The sequence below is a fragment of the Apium graveolens genome, chromosome 8 (assembly GCF_009905375.1).
Source record: "Apium graveolens cultivar Ventura chromosome 8, ASM990537v1, whole genome shotgun sequence".
NCBI lineage: Eukaryota > Viridiplantae > Streptophyta > Magnoliopsida > Apiales > Apiaceae > Apium > Apium graveolens.
The window spans coordinates 264,002,015-264,017,355 of NC_133654.1; the positions used below are offsets into that span (position 1 = coordinate 264,002,015).

Sequence of the window (15,341 nt, forward strand, 5' to 3'; positions counted from 1 at the left end):
TAATGCCATTTGTAATAATTCTACCAGTACTCTTGATTCTCTGTTATGGCATGCTTGATTAGGGCATCCATCTGCTTCTTCTATGGCTTTGTTGCCCAAAACAATGTATCAAAACAATGTTTCTTTCAATAGTTGTGATACTTGTCATTTGTCAAAACAGTCTCGATTGCCTTTTGTCCATAGCATAACAACTAGTGCTGATTTGTTCAATCTTATACATGTTGATGTTTGGGGTCCGTATAAATATAAAACTCATGGTAATTGTAGTTATTTTCTCACAATTGTTGAGGATAAATCTCGTGCAACATGGGTTTATCTTTTTTCTGATAAAAGCCAAGTAGCTACACTTTTGTTGAACTACATTGCCTACGTGTCCAAACAGTTTCAGTGTTCGGTGAAAATATACGCTCAGATAATGGAACTGAGTTCCTTAGTAATAATCTGCAAACTCAGCTAGCTACCCTCGGTATAATTCATCAAAAGAGCCGCATTTACACTCCACAACAAAATGGTGTTGTGGAGAGAAAGCATCGAACTCTTTTAAACACAGCTCGAGCTCTCAGACTTCAAGCTTCACTACCTGTCTCTTTTTGGGGTGATTGCATTTTGACTGCTAAAACACCAATACAATTACTGAATGGTATGTCTCCTTATCATGTTCTGTTCTCTACACCTCCTACATATGATCACTTGAGAGTGTTTGGAACACTTTGTTATGCTACTGATACGAGTCCACATAAGGATAAATTTGCTGCTCGTTTATTGGTTATCCATTCGGTCAAAAGGCATACAAAGTCATGAACCTTGAAACTAGAAAAGTTTTTGTCTCTAGAGATGTTCATTTTTGTGAACACATATTTCCTTTCTCTACTATAAAGATGTCTGATACCATATGAGAAATCATGATTTCACATATATGAATGCTTGAAATGTAGAAGATGAAATTTATTAATGGAATCTTGTTCAATAAGTAAGTAAACTATACAAACTGTGATATTGTATTTGTTAACTGAAAATATACAACTCTAACAAACTAATGGGTGAGAGAGACTCTTAAATAATGATCCAACACCTATCAGCACCACTACTTTCTACAACTAACTTCTTGTTGCTGCTTAGCTGGCTGCTTGTGTGGATCTGTTATATTATCAGTTGTACTCTGTCAATATCCGAAGAGAGTGACAGCTTGGTTGTCATCGCGTTATATTTGTTATACTCCATTGCAGTCTTTGCTGATTAGTCCTTACAACATGTCTATGCACTCAGATTCAATATTAGTAGCTTATTACTTAAAGAGATTCGAGCACCATGATCTCGACACCAAATTTGCTGGAAAATGTGTAGATCATCAATGCAGCATCTATGAAGTGACAGATCTTTTGTCTTTCGAATTCTTAATTCCTCCTGTTGAAGCATCTCATACAATGCTAAGACTCTTTCTCAATAGCATCCAAAACTATCAGTTGTACAATCTGCAAAGATAGTAAACGTCTCGACGTTTTAGTTCACTGTACTGTAAGGTTTGCAGATTATGTTGAGCCAAAGCTTTACTTCCAGAATTACTTTAAACTGCTAAATGTACCGCTGAACTGATATCAGCAATGATCATAGAAAGTTTATTGTCGTAATTAATAATTTAACTACACTTCTAGTGAAGTAATGAGAGGTTGAACACACTCTTACTATTTAATTTAAAAGCCATTACATTAACACATAATTTCGATACACATTCTTAAATGAGAAGTTGTTTGAGCCTTAATTAACACAGCAACAGTCCTTGAATGGTGGAATGCAACCTCCTCCACTAAACCCTGAGTCTCTGCATAACTCGCCACAATCAATCCCCAAGCTCGCGCATCTTCCAAAACATTGCCCAGCACGCCCTTTCTCTCTAATTGCAGACACTGAAACCGAAAAGATAATTACAAATATTAGGATTAAGAAGCTAACAGATACTACTAGTAGTCTAGTACGCAATTATTATTATTCATTAAAATCATCATCTGCAAAACGATATTTTAAAAACATTCTTGGATATTAAGTTTGTTATTTATATACTGAGATATGTTCATCCTTATGTGCTGTAGACATTTGATTCGTGATGAACATACATACCAAGCGAGACGATTAGCAGAACAAGTGAAATCCATATCACAAGTTTCTTAGCAATGAAAGAAAAACTCATGTTCTTCATTTTAGTTCTATTTATCTACTTGTAAATACTAGTGTGATCAACAAAAGACTCTCCAAAATCTCAATATATAGAGCTATGGACAACTATATGGACAAATCAAAATCCTGCAGAAAATCCTGTAACATTAAATCTCAATATATTACAGGATTTTACTCCAAAATCCGGTAATATTAAATCAAGATTTTAATAACTTCAACAATATTCAAGCTTTCAAAAGATCTTCAAAAATGTTGGATATATAATCTGAAATTTAATAATTATTCTAAATTTTTGTCATATTTTAAAAACTTATTTGATTTCGAAGGATTTCATAAACTCGTGTATTTACTGTTTTATAACTTTTAAAATCTAGCATAAATCCAAGGAAATATAATGGGTCTGAATCAAACTATGCTTCAATTCTGCCAAACTCTATCTACATCGTCTAGAAACAATTAACCACAGTTTTTTGAAAATCCATAAATTGCTAGATGTACAGCTGAACTAAAAAGCTATGATTATTGAACCTTTTTTTTGCAGTTCTATACTCCTGTTATTTCTTTTCTTTTCACAGACATAGTGCAGTTAAAACTTCTTTGGAGTAATATGGTTGTGATCAAGAAAAATATTAATTTAGTGAGTTTATTAATTTATCGGGAGTAAAAATACACTGTGTTCATTATGTTGGAACCAGAGAAAAATATAATTTTAGCGAGGTTATTACTTTATCAAATATTACTTCATCCAGGTTCAAGCGTATGTGTCAAGTGAATACAATAGTATGAACAAAGGAGTAAGCTTGTAACCACTGTTTTACAAATATTTAGCAAGTTTCTTCTACACCATCTCTGATAACTATTCTTCAACAAACAGTCCCTGATTTTAACTACTAGAAGAAACAACAACAGTCCCTGAATGGTGGTAGGCAAACTCCTGCAGCATATCCTGAGTCTTTGCACTCGTCGTTGCAGTTCATGTCCAACTCTTTGCATTTCATAGAACAGCCCGCAAATTGCTTATTAACTCCGATTGCAGACACTGAAACCAAAATGATCATTTCAATAGTGTACACATATTATGAAGCAGCATGATAAAAACCAAAGCCTATACTGAAGTGTGTGAATTACATAAATCTGGCGATGAAAATTGATTACCAGGAGAAATTAGCTGTGTACACTAATTAGTAGCAAAATTAGTGCAATCCATATCGCTAACTTTTTAGCTGTGGAAGAAAAACTCATCAGGTGCATCATTTTTGCTCTAATTTCTTCTCGATTACTAGTGTGATCTACAATGTACTCTGCGAATACGTTATATACTACTAGCTATGCATGATTTTTGGACAGCTGGACATAGTGACAAAGCAATTAATCATCCACAGTCATCTATACTTATCTGCTAACTAACTTTTGATGGATATGCATTTCCTCGCTAGAGGTAGCTGCAATCTTTGACTGCAAAATTTGTTTTTGGATGATGTAAAAACTACAAGCTATAAGAAAACCTAAAAAAGTATACTGAAAATATGATATATTGGCATTTGACAAATGAATATCAACTGAAGAAAAACAAATTTATTTGGGAGGAGACGCATCTAGGGAATATGCATTATCAAAAAGCGATTTACCAATCAGTATTCCTTATAATAATCGATTTAATTTAATTAATGGTGTAATTTTATAATAAATTATTGACATTAAATGTATTATGATAAAATGCGAGTAAATATAATTTTTTCATATAAAATAAACATTTAATAATTAAAAGTTAAAGCGGAAACCCAAAGATTGAAGCGTAATTTGAGTCTCACACTTGCGGAAGTGTTTCGCTTGAAGGTCCTGAAATCATTTCATTATTTATGATCATCAAGTTCCAGTAACCCATCCCCATTTTATCAAAAAGTTCCTTAATATGTATATATAAAATCTCTTATCCAAACAGAAAAAAAGTCACATTTCAAATAGCTGAAATTTTCTCCTGAGAAACATATTTACAGGTTCTTGTCACCCATCCACTTTTTTTTCAAGTTCATTGGAAAAATAATTTGCCCACCTACTATCAAAAGAGAAAAAAAAAGACCCATTTTAAATAGAAGACATTTTCTCATAAAGAAATATATTTGCAATTTATCATATACTTTTAATGTGTTCAAATTTAACATCCATTCAATAAGTTTCACAAAATTCATTCAAGTTTAACAAACAATCCAAGTCCAACACAGATGAAAATAAAATCTAAGGCACTATAGGACTCCCAAACTCAGTTTTTTTATTAATTTTACCAAAATCCTCATCAAATAAAAAAAGATCTAAAATAATTTAAGATGAAAACTATTAAACCGAAACCTAATTTTACTAAAGATAAAAAGATATAACTCAGTTAAGTATCATTAAAATATATTAAATACTAGGAAAGCATGATAAATTATTTACAACATATTTGATAAAATTTCATAGTACTCTTTTCAAATTAAAATCTACTTACTCATGAGTCATGATGCATTGACGTGATTGAGTATGATTGACTTTTAAAAAATTGTCCACAAGTATTATGTAAATTTTATAAATATAAAATAAATTACCTACAAAAGCAAGTCATTGAAGGTGCAACTCGATCTTTTTTGGAGCAATTTCTTCATTATTTGCTGCAACAAATTCATAAATAGAGGTATATTAGAAAATGAAAATCAATATTTTCAAAAAATATAAATCTTTAATCAAGTTGAAGAGCTTAAAAATACCGGATACCAACATTTCGGGAAGGAAAATCTTATGAAATATATTTAAAATTTTGTGCCACAGTAGAATTATCGACTAATGTTTATAGATCGTTTGTACCTGATCTATCTATTACTACGAAGTGTAAATTAAAAACTGTTATGAACCATGAAATTTTAGTTCGATCCGATCTTTTGTGAAATTTGCAAAAAAAAAATAGTAAAATTTTGTTCAAACTTTAAACCAAACCGAAACTCGAAGTTAAAATAAATAACAAACATAATTTTTTAATATATACATACATGATTTGGATCGGGATTAGATTTCTCTTCACTCTATAAATATAATTTTAAGGGAAAATTTTACGTTTTGAAAAAGAAAAGCATAAAAATTGGTTTCGATTCTATCTCGTTGGCTTGAAAATAGTAAGAATCCATCTATTTAAATAAAATTGTAGAATTTATATTCTAAAAACCATTGTATGCAATAACTTACCGATTTGACTTGAAAAAATATCCACATCTTGAAATGATTAGAATAATAAGGCGAAGACGAAAGAAAAAATTAAGAATTTAGGAAGAAATAGCAAACAACATAGCACGATATGATATTTCTGGGGACGATAAAATTGATAAGTGGTTGAAGAGTTGAAGTTATATGTGAATCAAAATCTAATTTTGTAAAAAAATGTGAAAGGAGAGTTTTGGATAGAGAAATAGATCGGGAAATAATAATTGTACAAACTTAAGACATTTGGAAATGAGCTAGAAGAAAAAGATTTATAGAAATTAATAGCAAATTGGGGAAAAAGAAAAAAAAGAACTAAGAAACGTGGCGGCATAGAATTAATGTTCGTGGCATTGCTAAAACACACGGCTTTTTAATATAGCGACAGGTGTCCAACTCCTTAATTATATATATTGACACGTAAAAGTTAATAATATGTGCTCGACAAGTAAAATTAACTGTTTGTTGAATTGTACACATTTTTCTTGAATGCTAGCGCAACCAAATGAAAAAATTATAAATTTTAGTATTTTATATATTATATCTAGATTATAAGAAATTTATTTAATATAAAATTAAATAATTACAAAGTTTAAAATTATTAGTTATTAAAATTATAAAATTCCAAATTTATTATCTAAAATACTAGAAATCACGAACTTCAATTTGGTTGTATTAGCATTCAAGAAAAATGTATAAAACTCGATAAAAGATTACTTTACTTCTCGAGCATATATTAGAGTATGTTTTGATTTTTATTATGACAACTCAAATGATACCATTAAGAATACTATTCACAACCATATATCCGTTCACTTGAGCGACCACTTTCATATTTAACTTGAAGCAATTGTAAGAACCCACATAAGCTCTGTTAACATCTTAAGCTGAAAGTCTAAATTTAAAGTGTTATACGGACTGAACTACACAATGATGCTATTGTTGGAAAATGTGGGTAGTAGTCCCACATTATCAAGTCAATTTGAGTCATAAGTTGAGTGGACAAATGTTGCATGCGCGCAACGAGTGACACTTGGAATACGTTCTCCTCAGAGAGAGCTTTCTGAGACATTTTGAATCACTCAAAATGACTCAGAGATGGATAAAATATGATCATTCAAAGTTAGTCTCTTAGTAATGATAAATTTGTGGAAGAAAAGAAAGCCCCCCATTGGTTTTGCAAAAGGAGCATCCATAACTTTATATAGCAAAACACTTATTTATTGTGCGCGCGCAAGGGGTGCAAATCTTGGGCTTTCGAGGAACAATCTGAGGCTTGCGAAGCGTTCGAGCTTTCCCGCGTGTGCGATGTACGGACACAAATGTAGTAAAAAATTGACCTGAATAATCACGGACTAATTTTGCTAATTTAATTTCCACTAGTTTTGGGCTTTTAAAATTTTAATTTCCTTTTGACTACGGATTATTATAATTGATTTGAGGTAATAATAATCAGATTCAATTACATATTTGATTTATTAACCGACTGAATAATTAATGCATTTTAATTAATTATGCGTGGAGTAGCGCACACGTTTCCTTGAGCTTATATAATATCGTATCAGACTTAGGGTTATTGATTTATTTGATATACAACACACAGTTGCTCTTCTAGTTAACCGAAGGTGCTGTTCGCGTAATATCGTCGTCTTCTCGTTTTATCCTGGGAGACTAACGACTCGCACATACAATAAGGGCCGTAATAGTTTTAAGGAGACAGTTATCCGAGTGAACTCGAGAATTTCTCATTCATATCCTTTTAGTTGGTTTCTGTAATTCGCACACACTTATATTACATGTATTAATAGTATATTGTGTTCACAGCTATACATATCCCCTTTGAATATTTTGTCCATTAGGAAGAGGAATGACAAATTATTAAAAAGAAAATTGGTTTTTAGTAGTAAAACTTAATGCTTCATTTGTGAATTGTCATAACGAGTACTGCAGAGTGACTACGGACGAAAAATCAGAACATCCACACATTAATTTTATTCAATTAGCCATTGAAAGCACATTAACACTTGTACAGAGAAATGACTTTCATACATATTCTTGGATGATAGTTTAATTAAGAATAAACACAGCAACAATCTTTCTGTATAGGAATGCAACCTCCTCCACGAAACCCCGAGTCTCTCCATAACTCATCACAATCAATCCCCAAGTCTGCGCATTTTCCAAAACATTCTCCAATTGTTCCTTTCTCTCTAATCCCCAAGTCTGCGCTTCTGTGCACATGCAACATACGGAAAAAAAGGCACACAAGCGTATGCATGTAAACTCAGTGATGAACTATACCAAGCAAGACGATTAGCAAAATAAGTGTAATCCATGTCACAAAAGTTCCTTGGCCATGAAAGAAATACTCTTGTGAACTTACTTGTTGAATTATAATTACTCAATTACAGATAACTAATGAAATATGAGGTATTGACCACTATACATACGGACAAACCACCATCCCTCATCTCTATCTGATCCGCTTGTGAGCTTACTTGTTCAATTATAATTACTCAACTACAGATAATCGAAATAAGTTATAACAACATGTTTGCGTATTGAGTATAAAGGTGGCGCATTGATAATATTATTGTGTGGTATATTATTCATTTTCAAAAAAAGACTAATATTTTTAAATATTTCCTTCATTAAAAAGGCATTAAGATAGTTCAGGTATACCGAATTCACCGACATCTTAAATATTATCTTCGTAAAAACTTTATCTTTCTGTGAGCAATGATAAGTAAATAGTATATTTTGGGGTTTCATGAGTTTAATTACTATCAGGATGTTTCTCACTCATTTATGTTTAATACAAAAGAAGCTAATATGAGGTTTCTATCCGGTCACAAACATGAATAGTTAATAGTTTCACATGTTTTAGCTCGACCGAAAGAAATAAAATTATACACAACTGAGATATAAACTAGTTGATAATCCCGAATCACCCGGGGATCCCTTCCTTGTTGAACCCGGACCCGAACTCCGGTTGGACAGAAATGACGGCGGCGTGCGGTGTAGCTATAGGGTGGGAACCTACAAAATAGAACCGGAGGGGGTGGCGTCACCGCGGCACCTCCGGCGTGAAAATTAGAAAGGGTTTTGAAAGGGGTAAAACGGGAATTATACGAGTATATTGTGGTGTGTGTGTATATGAGAGATGAAGTAACCCCTTATACCCCTTTTATACCCCTTTTGTTCAGCCTTTTATAGGCTTTCCATTAGGGTTTAGGGGTCTGTACCTTTTGATCTGGACTGTAGGTGTGATTTTTGGACTGTAGAACGTGTGGACGTTCATGATGAGCTGGTGTTCTACTGAATCCGGACCGTAGGAACGTTCTGGGTCCGGGCTACCTGGACGGTGGTGATACTGCCACGTGTCCTGGGGTCTGCCAGAGTTATTGCTGAATGGTCCCTGAGCCCTTCTTATTGGGTCTTGGGCTCTTACCGACGGGCCTGTGATATTATAGGCTATCACTAGTGTTATAGTTAACTAAATAAATTGTATATATCTGATTATTTGTGTTCGAAAGCATGAAATTAGAAATAGTAAATATCGAAGCTATTCATCTATAATCACTTAACAATACTTGATGCAGAGCTGAACTACAATTTGCTATTATGATTGAACTTCTTTTTATTTTGCATACTTATGTTAATTCTCTGACAACTATTCTTGAACAAATCATGTACACAGTTATCAGTCATAGACATATTACGCTGATCATTATGCATGTACTCTGAGGTTACAAAAATTTCAAGTACTTCAAGTGCAGCACTGATAATCACAGATCACGAGACGACAAACAATTTGTTCATAAATACTAAATATCTTTAAATTACATCTATAGTTGGTGAGAATTTAGAAAACTATGTTTCTCTCCTTAAAAATCAGTACAAAACTATTTTAAATTTAATAGCCACCATTTCATCTTGACTCCACCTCTTTCCATCATGAGACGACAAACAAATTATTTATAAACATTAAATATCTTTAAGTGGCATTTGTTGTCGGTAAAAAAATAGAAAACTCTGTTCCCCTCAAAAATCCATTATTAAATTCAGTAGCTGCAATTTCATTTAACGTCTCATCCTTTGCCACTCCCCGCCTCGATAGTGTTCCAAAGAGGTTAAAAAAAAATTACTGCACAAAATGACAAGAAAATGAGTATCAGAACACCCTCTGAAAATTTTATATATAAATATCCATTGTGTGTGTACATTGGTACAATGATAGAGAACACCCTCTGAAAATTTTATATATAAAGTGAATACAATAGTATGAACAAAGCAGTAAACTTGTAACTACACCGTTTTACAAATATTTAGCAAGTTTCTTCTACACCATCTGATAACTATTCTTCAACAAACAACAACAGTCCCTGAATGGTGGTAGGCAAACTCCTGCAGCATATCCTGAGTCTTTGCACTCGTCGTTGCAGTTCATGTCCAACCCTTTGCATTTGATAGAACAGCCCGCAGATTGCTTATTAACTCCGATTGCAGACACTGAAACCAAAAAGATCATTACAATAGTGTACACATATTATGAAGCAGCATGATAAAAACCAAAGCCTATACTGAAGTGTGTGAATTACATAAATCTCGCGATGAAAATTGATTACCAGGAGAAGGTAGGAGCAAAATTAGTGCAATCCATATCGCTAACTTTTTAGCAGTGGAAGAAAAACTCAGGTGCACCATTTTTGCTCTAATTTCTTCTATATTACAAGTTTGATTACAAATGTTATATATCTTCAATGTACTCTGCGAATACATTATATACTACTAGCTATGCATGATTTTTTGACAGCTGTACATAGTGATAAAGCAATTAATCATCCACAGTCATCTATACTTATCTGCCAACTAACTTTTGATGGATATGCATTTCCTCGCTAGAGGTAGCTGCAATCTTTGACTGCAACATTTGTTTTTGGATGATGTAAAAACTACAAGCTATAAGAAAACCTAAAAAAGTATACTGAAAATGTTATAAACGATCAAACAGTTATAGATACATGTATAAGCTGTTTAGAAGTAAGAACATAGAAACAAAGTTTGTGCTTGTCAAAAGACCATGCAATAATTTTTTATTCTGCAGCACTAATTTTTTACATATAGAAAGCTAAACAACTGGCTACCACAAAATCAAGGACTACATGCCATGACTTTCCTTAAACAGACTCCATGATCCCTGTATTCTTGCTACTGCTTATTCTACCAAATCACTCATAATAAAAAACAAATAAGTTTAAGATTATAACTCCAACAGAAAATACGATATATAGCATTTGACAAATGGATATCAACCGAACAAAAACAAAAGAAGACATTTTAAATAGAAGATATTTTCTCCTAAAGAAATATATTTGCAATTTGCCATATACTTTTAATGTGTTCAAATTTAACATCCATTCAATAAGTTTTACCAAAATTCATTCAAGTTTAACATACAATCCAAGTCCAACACAGATGAAAATAAAATCTAAGGCACTATAAGATTCCCAAACTCAGTTTTTTTTATTAATTTTACCAAAATCCTCATCAAATAAGAAAAGATCTAAAATAATTTAAGACGAAAACTATTGAACCGAAACCTAATTTTACTAAAGATAAAAAGACATAACTCAGTTAAGTATCATTAAAATATATTAAATACTATGAAAACATGCTAAATTATTTACAACATATTTGATAAAATTTCATAGTACTCTTTTCAAATTAAAAGCTACTTACTCATGAGTCATGATACATTGACGTGATTGAGTATGATCGACTTTTAAAAAATTGTCCACAAGTATTATCTAAATTTTATAAATATAAAATAAATTACCTACAAAAGCAAGTCATTGAAGGTGCAACTCGATCTTTTTTGGAGTAATTTCTTCATTGTTTGCTGCAACAAATTCATAAATAGAGGTATATTAGAAAATGAAAATCAATATTTTCAAAAAATATAAATCTCTAATCAAGTTGAAGAGCTTAAAAATACTCGATACCAACATTTCGGGAAGGAAATTCTATAGAAATACATTTAAAATTTTGTGCCACAATAGAATCGTCGACTAATGTTTCTCGATCGATTGTACTTGATATATCTATTACTACGAAGTGTAAATTAAAAACTGTTATGAACCATGAAATTTCAGTTCGATCCTATCTTTTGTGAAATTTGCAAAAAAAAATAGTAAAATTTTGTTCAAACTTTAAACCAAACTGAAACTCGAAGTTAAAATAAATAACAAACATAATTTTTTTAATATATATATATATATATATATACATGATTTTGATCAGGATTAGATTTCCCTTCACTCTGTAAATATAATTTTAAGGGAAAATTTTAAGTTTTGAAAAAGACAAGCATAAAAATTGATTTCGATTCTGTCTCGTTGGCTTGAAAATAGTAATAATCCATCTATTTAAATAAAATTGTAGAATTTATATTCTAAAAACCACTGTATGCAATAACTTACCGATTTGACTTGAAAAAATATCCACATCTTGATACGATTAGAATATTAAGGCGAAGACGAAAGAAAAAATAAGAATTTAGAAAGAAATAGTAAACAACATAGCACGATATGATATTTCCGGGGACGATAAAATTGATAAGTGGTTGAAGAGTTAAAGTTATATGTGAATCAAAATCTAATTTTGTAAAAAAAATGTGAGAGGAGAGTTTTGGATAGAGAAATAGATCGGAGAAATAATAATGGTACAAACTTAAGATATTTGGAAATGAGCTAGAAGAAAAAGATTTATAGAAATTAACAACAAATTGGGGAAAAAGAAAAAACAAAAGAACAAGAAACGTGGCGACATAGAATTAATGTTCGTGGCATTGCTAAAACACGCGGCTTTTTAATATAGCGACATGTGTCTAACTCCTTAATTATATATATTGACACATAACGTTAATAATATGTGCTCGGCAAGTAAAATTAACTGTTTGTTGAGTTGTACACATTTTTCTTGAATGCTAGCGCAACCAAATGAAAAATTATAAATTTTAGTATTTTATATATTATATCTAGATTATAAGAAATTTATTTAATATAAATTAAATAATTACAAAGTTTAAAATTATTAGTTAATGAAATTATAAAATTTCAAATTTATTATCTAAAATGCTAGAAATCACGAGCTTCAATTTGGTTGTAGTAGCATTCAAGAAAAATGTATAAAATTCGATAAAGATTACTTTACTTCTTGAGCATATATTAGAGTATGTTTTTGATATTTATCATGACAACTCAAATGATACCATTAAGTTTACTGTTCACAACCATATATCCGTTCACTTGAGTGATCACTTTCATATTTAACTCGAAGTAATTGTAAGAACCCACATAATTGTAAGAACCCACGTAAGCTCTTTTAACATCATAAGCTGAAAGTCTAAATTTAAAGTGTTATACGGACTGAACTACACAATGATGCTAAAATGTGGGTAGTAGTCTCACATTATCAAGTCAATTTGAGTCATAAGTTGAGTGGACAAATGTTACATGCGCATAACGAGTGACACTTGGAATGTGTTCTCCTCAGAGAGAGCTTTTTGAGACACTTTGAATCACTCAAAATGACTTAGAGATGGATGAAATATTATCATTCAAAGTTAGTCTCTTAGTAATGATAAATTTGTGGAAGAAAAGAAAGCCCCACATTGGTTTTGCAAAAGGAGCATCCATAACTTTATGTAGCAAAACACTTATGTAGTGTTCAAATATGTTACTTATGTATTGCTCCAACACCTACGTGCGCGCGCAAGGGGTGCAAATCTTGGGCTTTCGAGGAACAATCCGAGACTTGCGAAGCGTTCGAGCTTGCCCGCGTGTGCGATGTGCGAACACGAATGTAGCAGAAAATTGACCCGAATAATCACAGACTAATTTTGCTAATTTAATTTCCACTGGTTTTGAGCTTTTAAAATTTTAATTCCTTTTGACTACAGATTATTATAATTGATTTAACGTAATAATAATCAGATTCAATTACGGATTTGATTTATTATCCGACATATTAATTAATGCATTTTAATTAATTACGTGTGGAGTAGCGCACACGTTTCCTCGAGCTTATATAATATCGTATCAGACTTAGGTTTATTGATTCATTCGATATACAACACACAGTTGCTCTGTTCTAGTTCACCGAAGGTGCTGTTCGCGTAACATCGTCGTCTTCTCGGAGGCTAACAACTCGCACATACGATAAGGGCCGTAATAGTTTTAAGTAGACAGTTATTCGACTGAACTCGAGAACTTCTCATTCATATCCTTTTAGTTGGTTTTTGTTATTCGCACACACTTATATTATATGTATTAATTGTAGATTGTGTTCACAGCTATACATATGTAACATATCCCCTTGAATATTTTGTCCATTAGGAAGAGGAATGACAAATTATTAAAAAGAAAATTGGTTTTAAGTAGTAAAACTTAATGCTTCATTTATGAATTGTGATAACGAGTACTGTAGAGTGACAACGGACGAAAAATCAGAACACTCACACATTAATTTTATTCAATTAGCCATTGAAAAGCACATTAACACTTGTACAAAGAAATGACTTCGATACATATTCTTGGATGATAGTTTAATTAAGAATAAACACAGCAATAATCTTTCTGTATATGAATGCAACCTCCTCCACGAAACCCTGAGTCTCTCCATAACTCATCACAATCAATCCCCAAGTCTGCGCATTTTCCAAAACATTCTCCAATTGTGCCTTTCTCTCTAATCGCAGATGCAGATACATTAAATGATGTACATCAAAGGCTATAAAAAAATGCACCATGATATTTTGGATATAACCTTGGACATCAAGTTTGTTACTATATAAACATTAAACACTATGATCTTGCAGTGTGCGCTTCTGTGCACATGCAATATAGGGAAAAAAGGCACACAAGCGTATGCATATAAACTGTTAATGAACTATACCAAGCAAGACGATTAGCAAAATAAGTGTAATCTATGTCACCAAAGTTCCTTGGCAATGAAAGAAATACTCTTGTGAACTTACTTGTTGAATTATAATTACTCAATTACAGATAACTAATAAAATATGAGGTATTGACCACTATACATACGGACAAACCGCCATCCCTCATCTCTATCTGATCCGCTTGTGAGCTTACTTGTTCAATTATAATTACTCAACTACAGATAACAAAAATAAGTTATAACAACATGTTTGCGTATTGAGTATAAAGTTGGCGCATTGATAATATTATTGTGTGGTATATTATTCATTTTCAAAAAAAGACTAATATTTTTAAATATTACCTTCATTAAAAAGGCATTAAGATAGTTCAGGTATACCGAATTCACAGACATCTTAAATATTATCTTCAGTTAAGCTTACTAAGGATGAACAAGGTACACCTGTAGATGTCACTAAATTTCGAGGTATGATTGGTTCATTGTTATATTTAACTGCTTCACGACCGGACATTATGTATAGTGTATGCTTGTGTGCTCGTTTTCAGTCTCAACCTAAAGAATCTCATTTGAATGTCGTTAAACATATTTTTAAATATTTAAAAGGTTCGAGTGACTTGGGATTATTTTATCCAAGCTCCTCTTCTTTTGACTTAATCGGTTTTTCAGATGCTGACTATGCAGGGTCACAGGTTGATGGAAAAAGCACAAGTGGTGCTTGTGAATTTTTAGGAGATTGTTTAGTTGCATGGCATAGCAAAAAACCAACTTTAGTAGCTCTTTCTACAGCCGAAGGATAGTACATTGCAGCTGGAAGTTGGTGTGCTCAAATTTTGTGGATGCAACAAACATTGCAGGATTTTGGTATTTCTTATTCAAATATTCCTATTTATTGTGATAATACCTCTGCAATTAATATCTCTAAAAATCCTGTCATGCATTCTCGTACCAAGCATATTGATGTTCGTCACCATTTTGTACGAGAT

General features: G+C 32.0%; 1 long non-coding RNA gene across 1 annotated transcript; it reads right to left on the reverse strand.

Moving 5' to 3' along the window:
* Positions 1–1,630: 1,630 nt before the first annotated feature.
* LOC141676624 (uncharacterized) lies at positions 1,631–5,521 on the reverse strand. The gene is made up of 3 exons (XR_012557096.1): positions 5,386–5,521; positions 4,755–4,817; positions 1,631–1,904 (listed from the first exon to the last, which is right to left on the reverse strand). It is a non-coding gene; the product is annotated as an uncharacterized LOC141676624 (long non-coding RNA).
* Between the last annotated feature and the right edge of the window lie 9,820 nt (positions 5,522–15,341).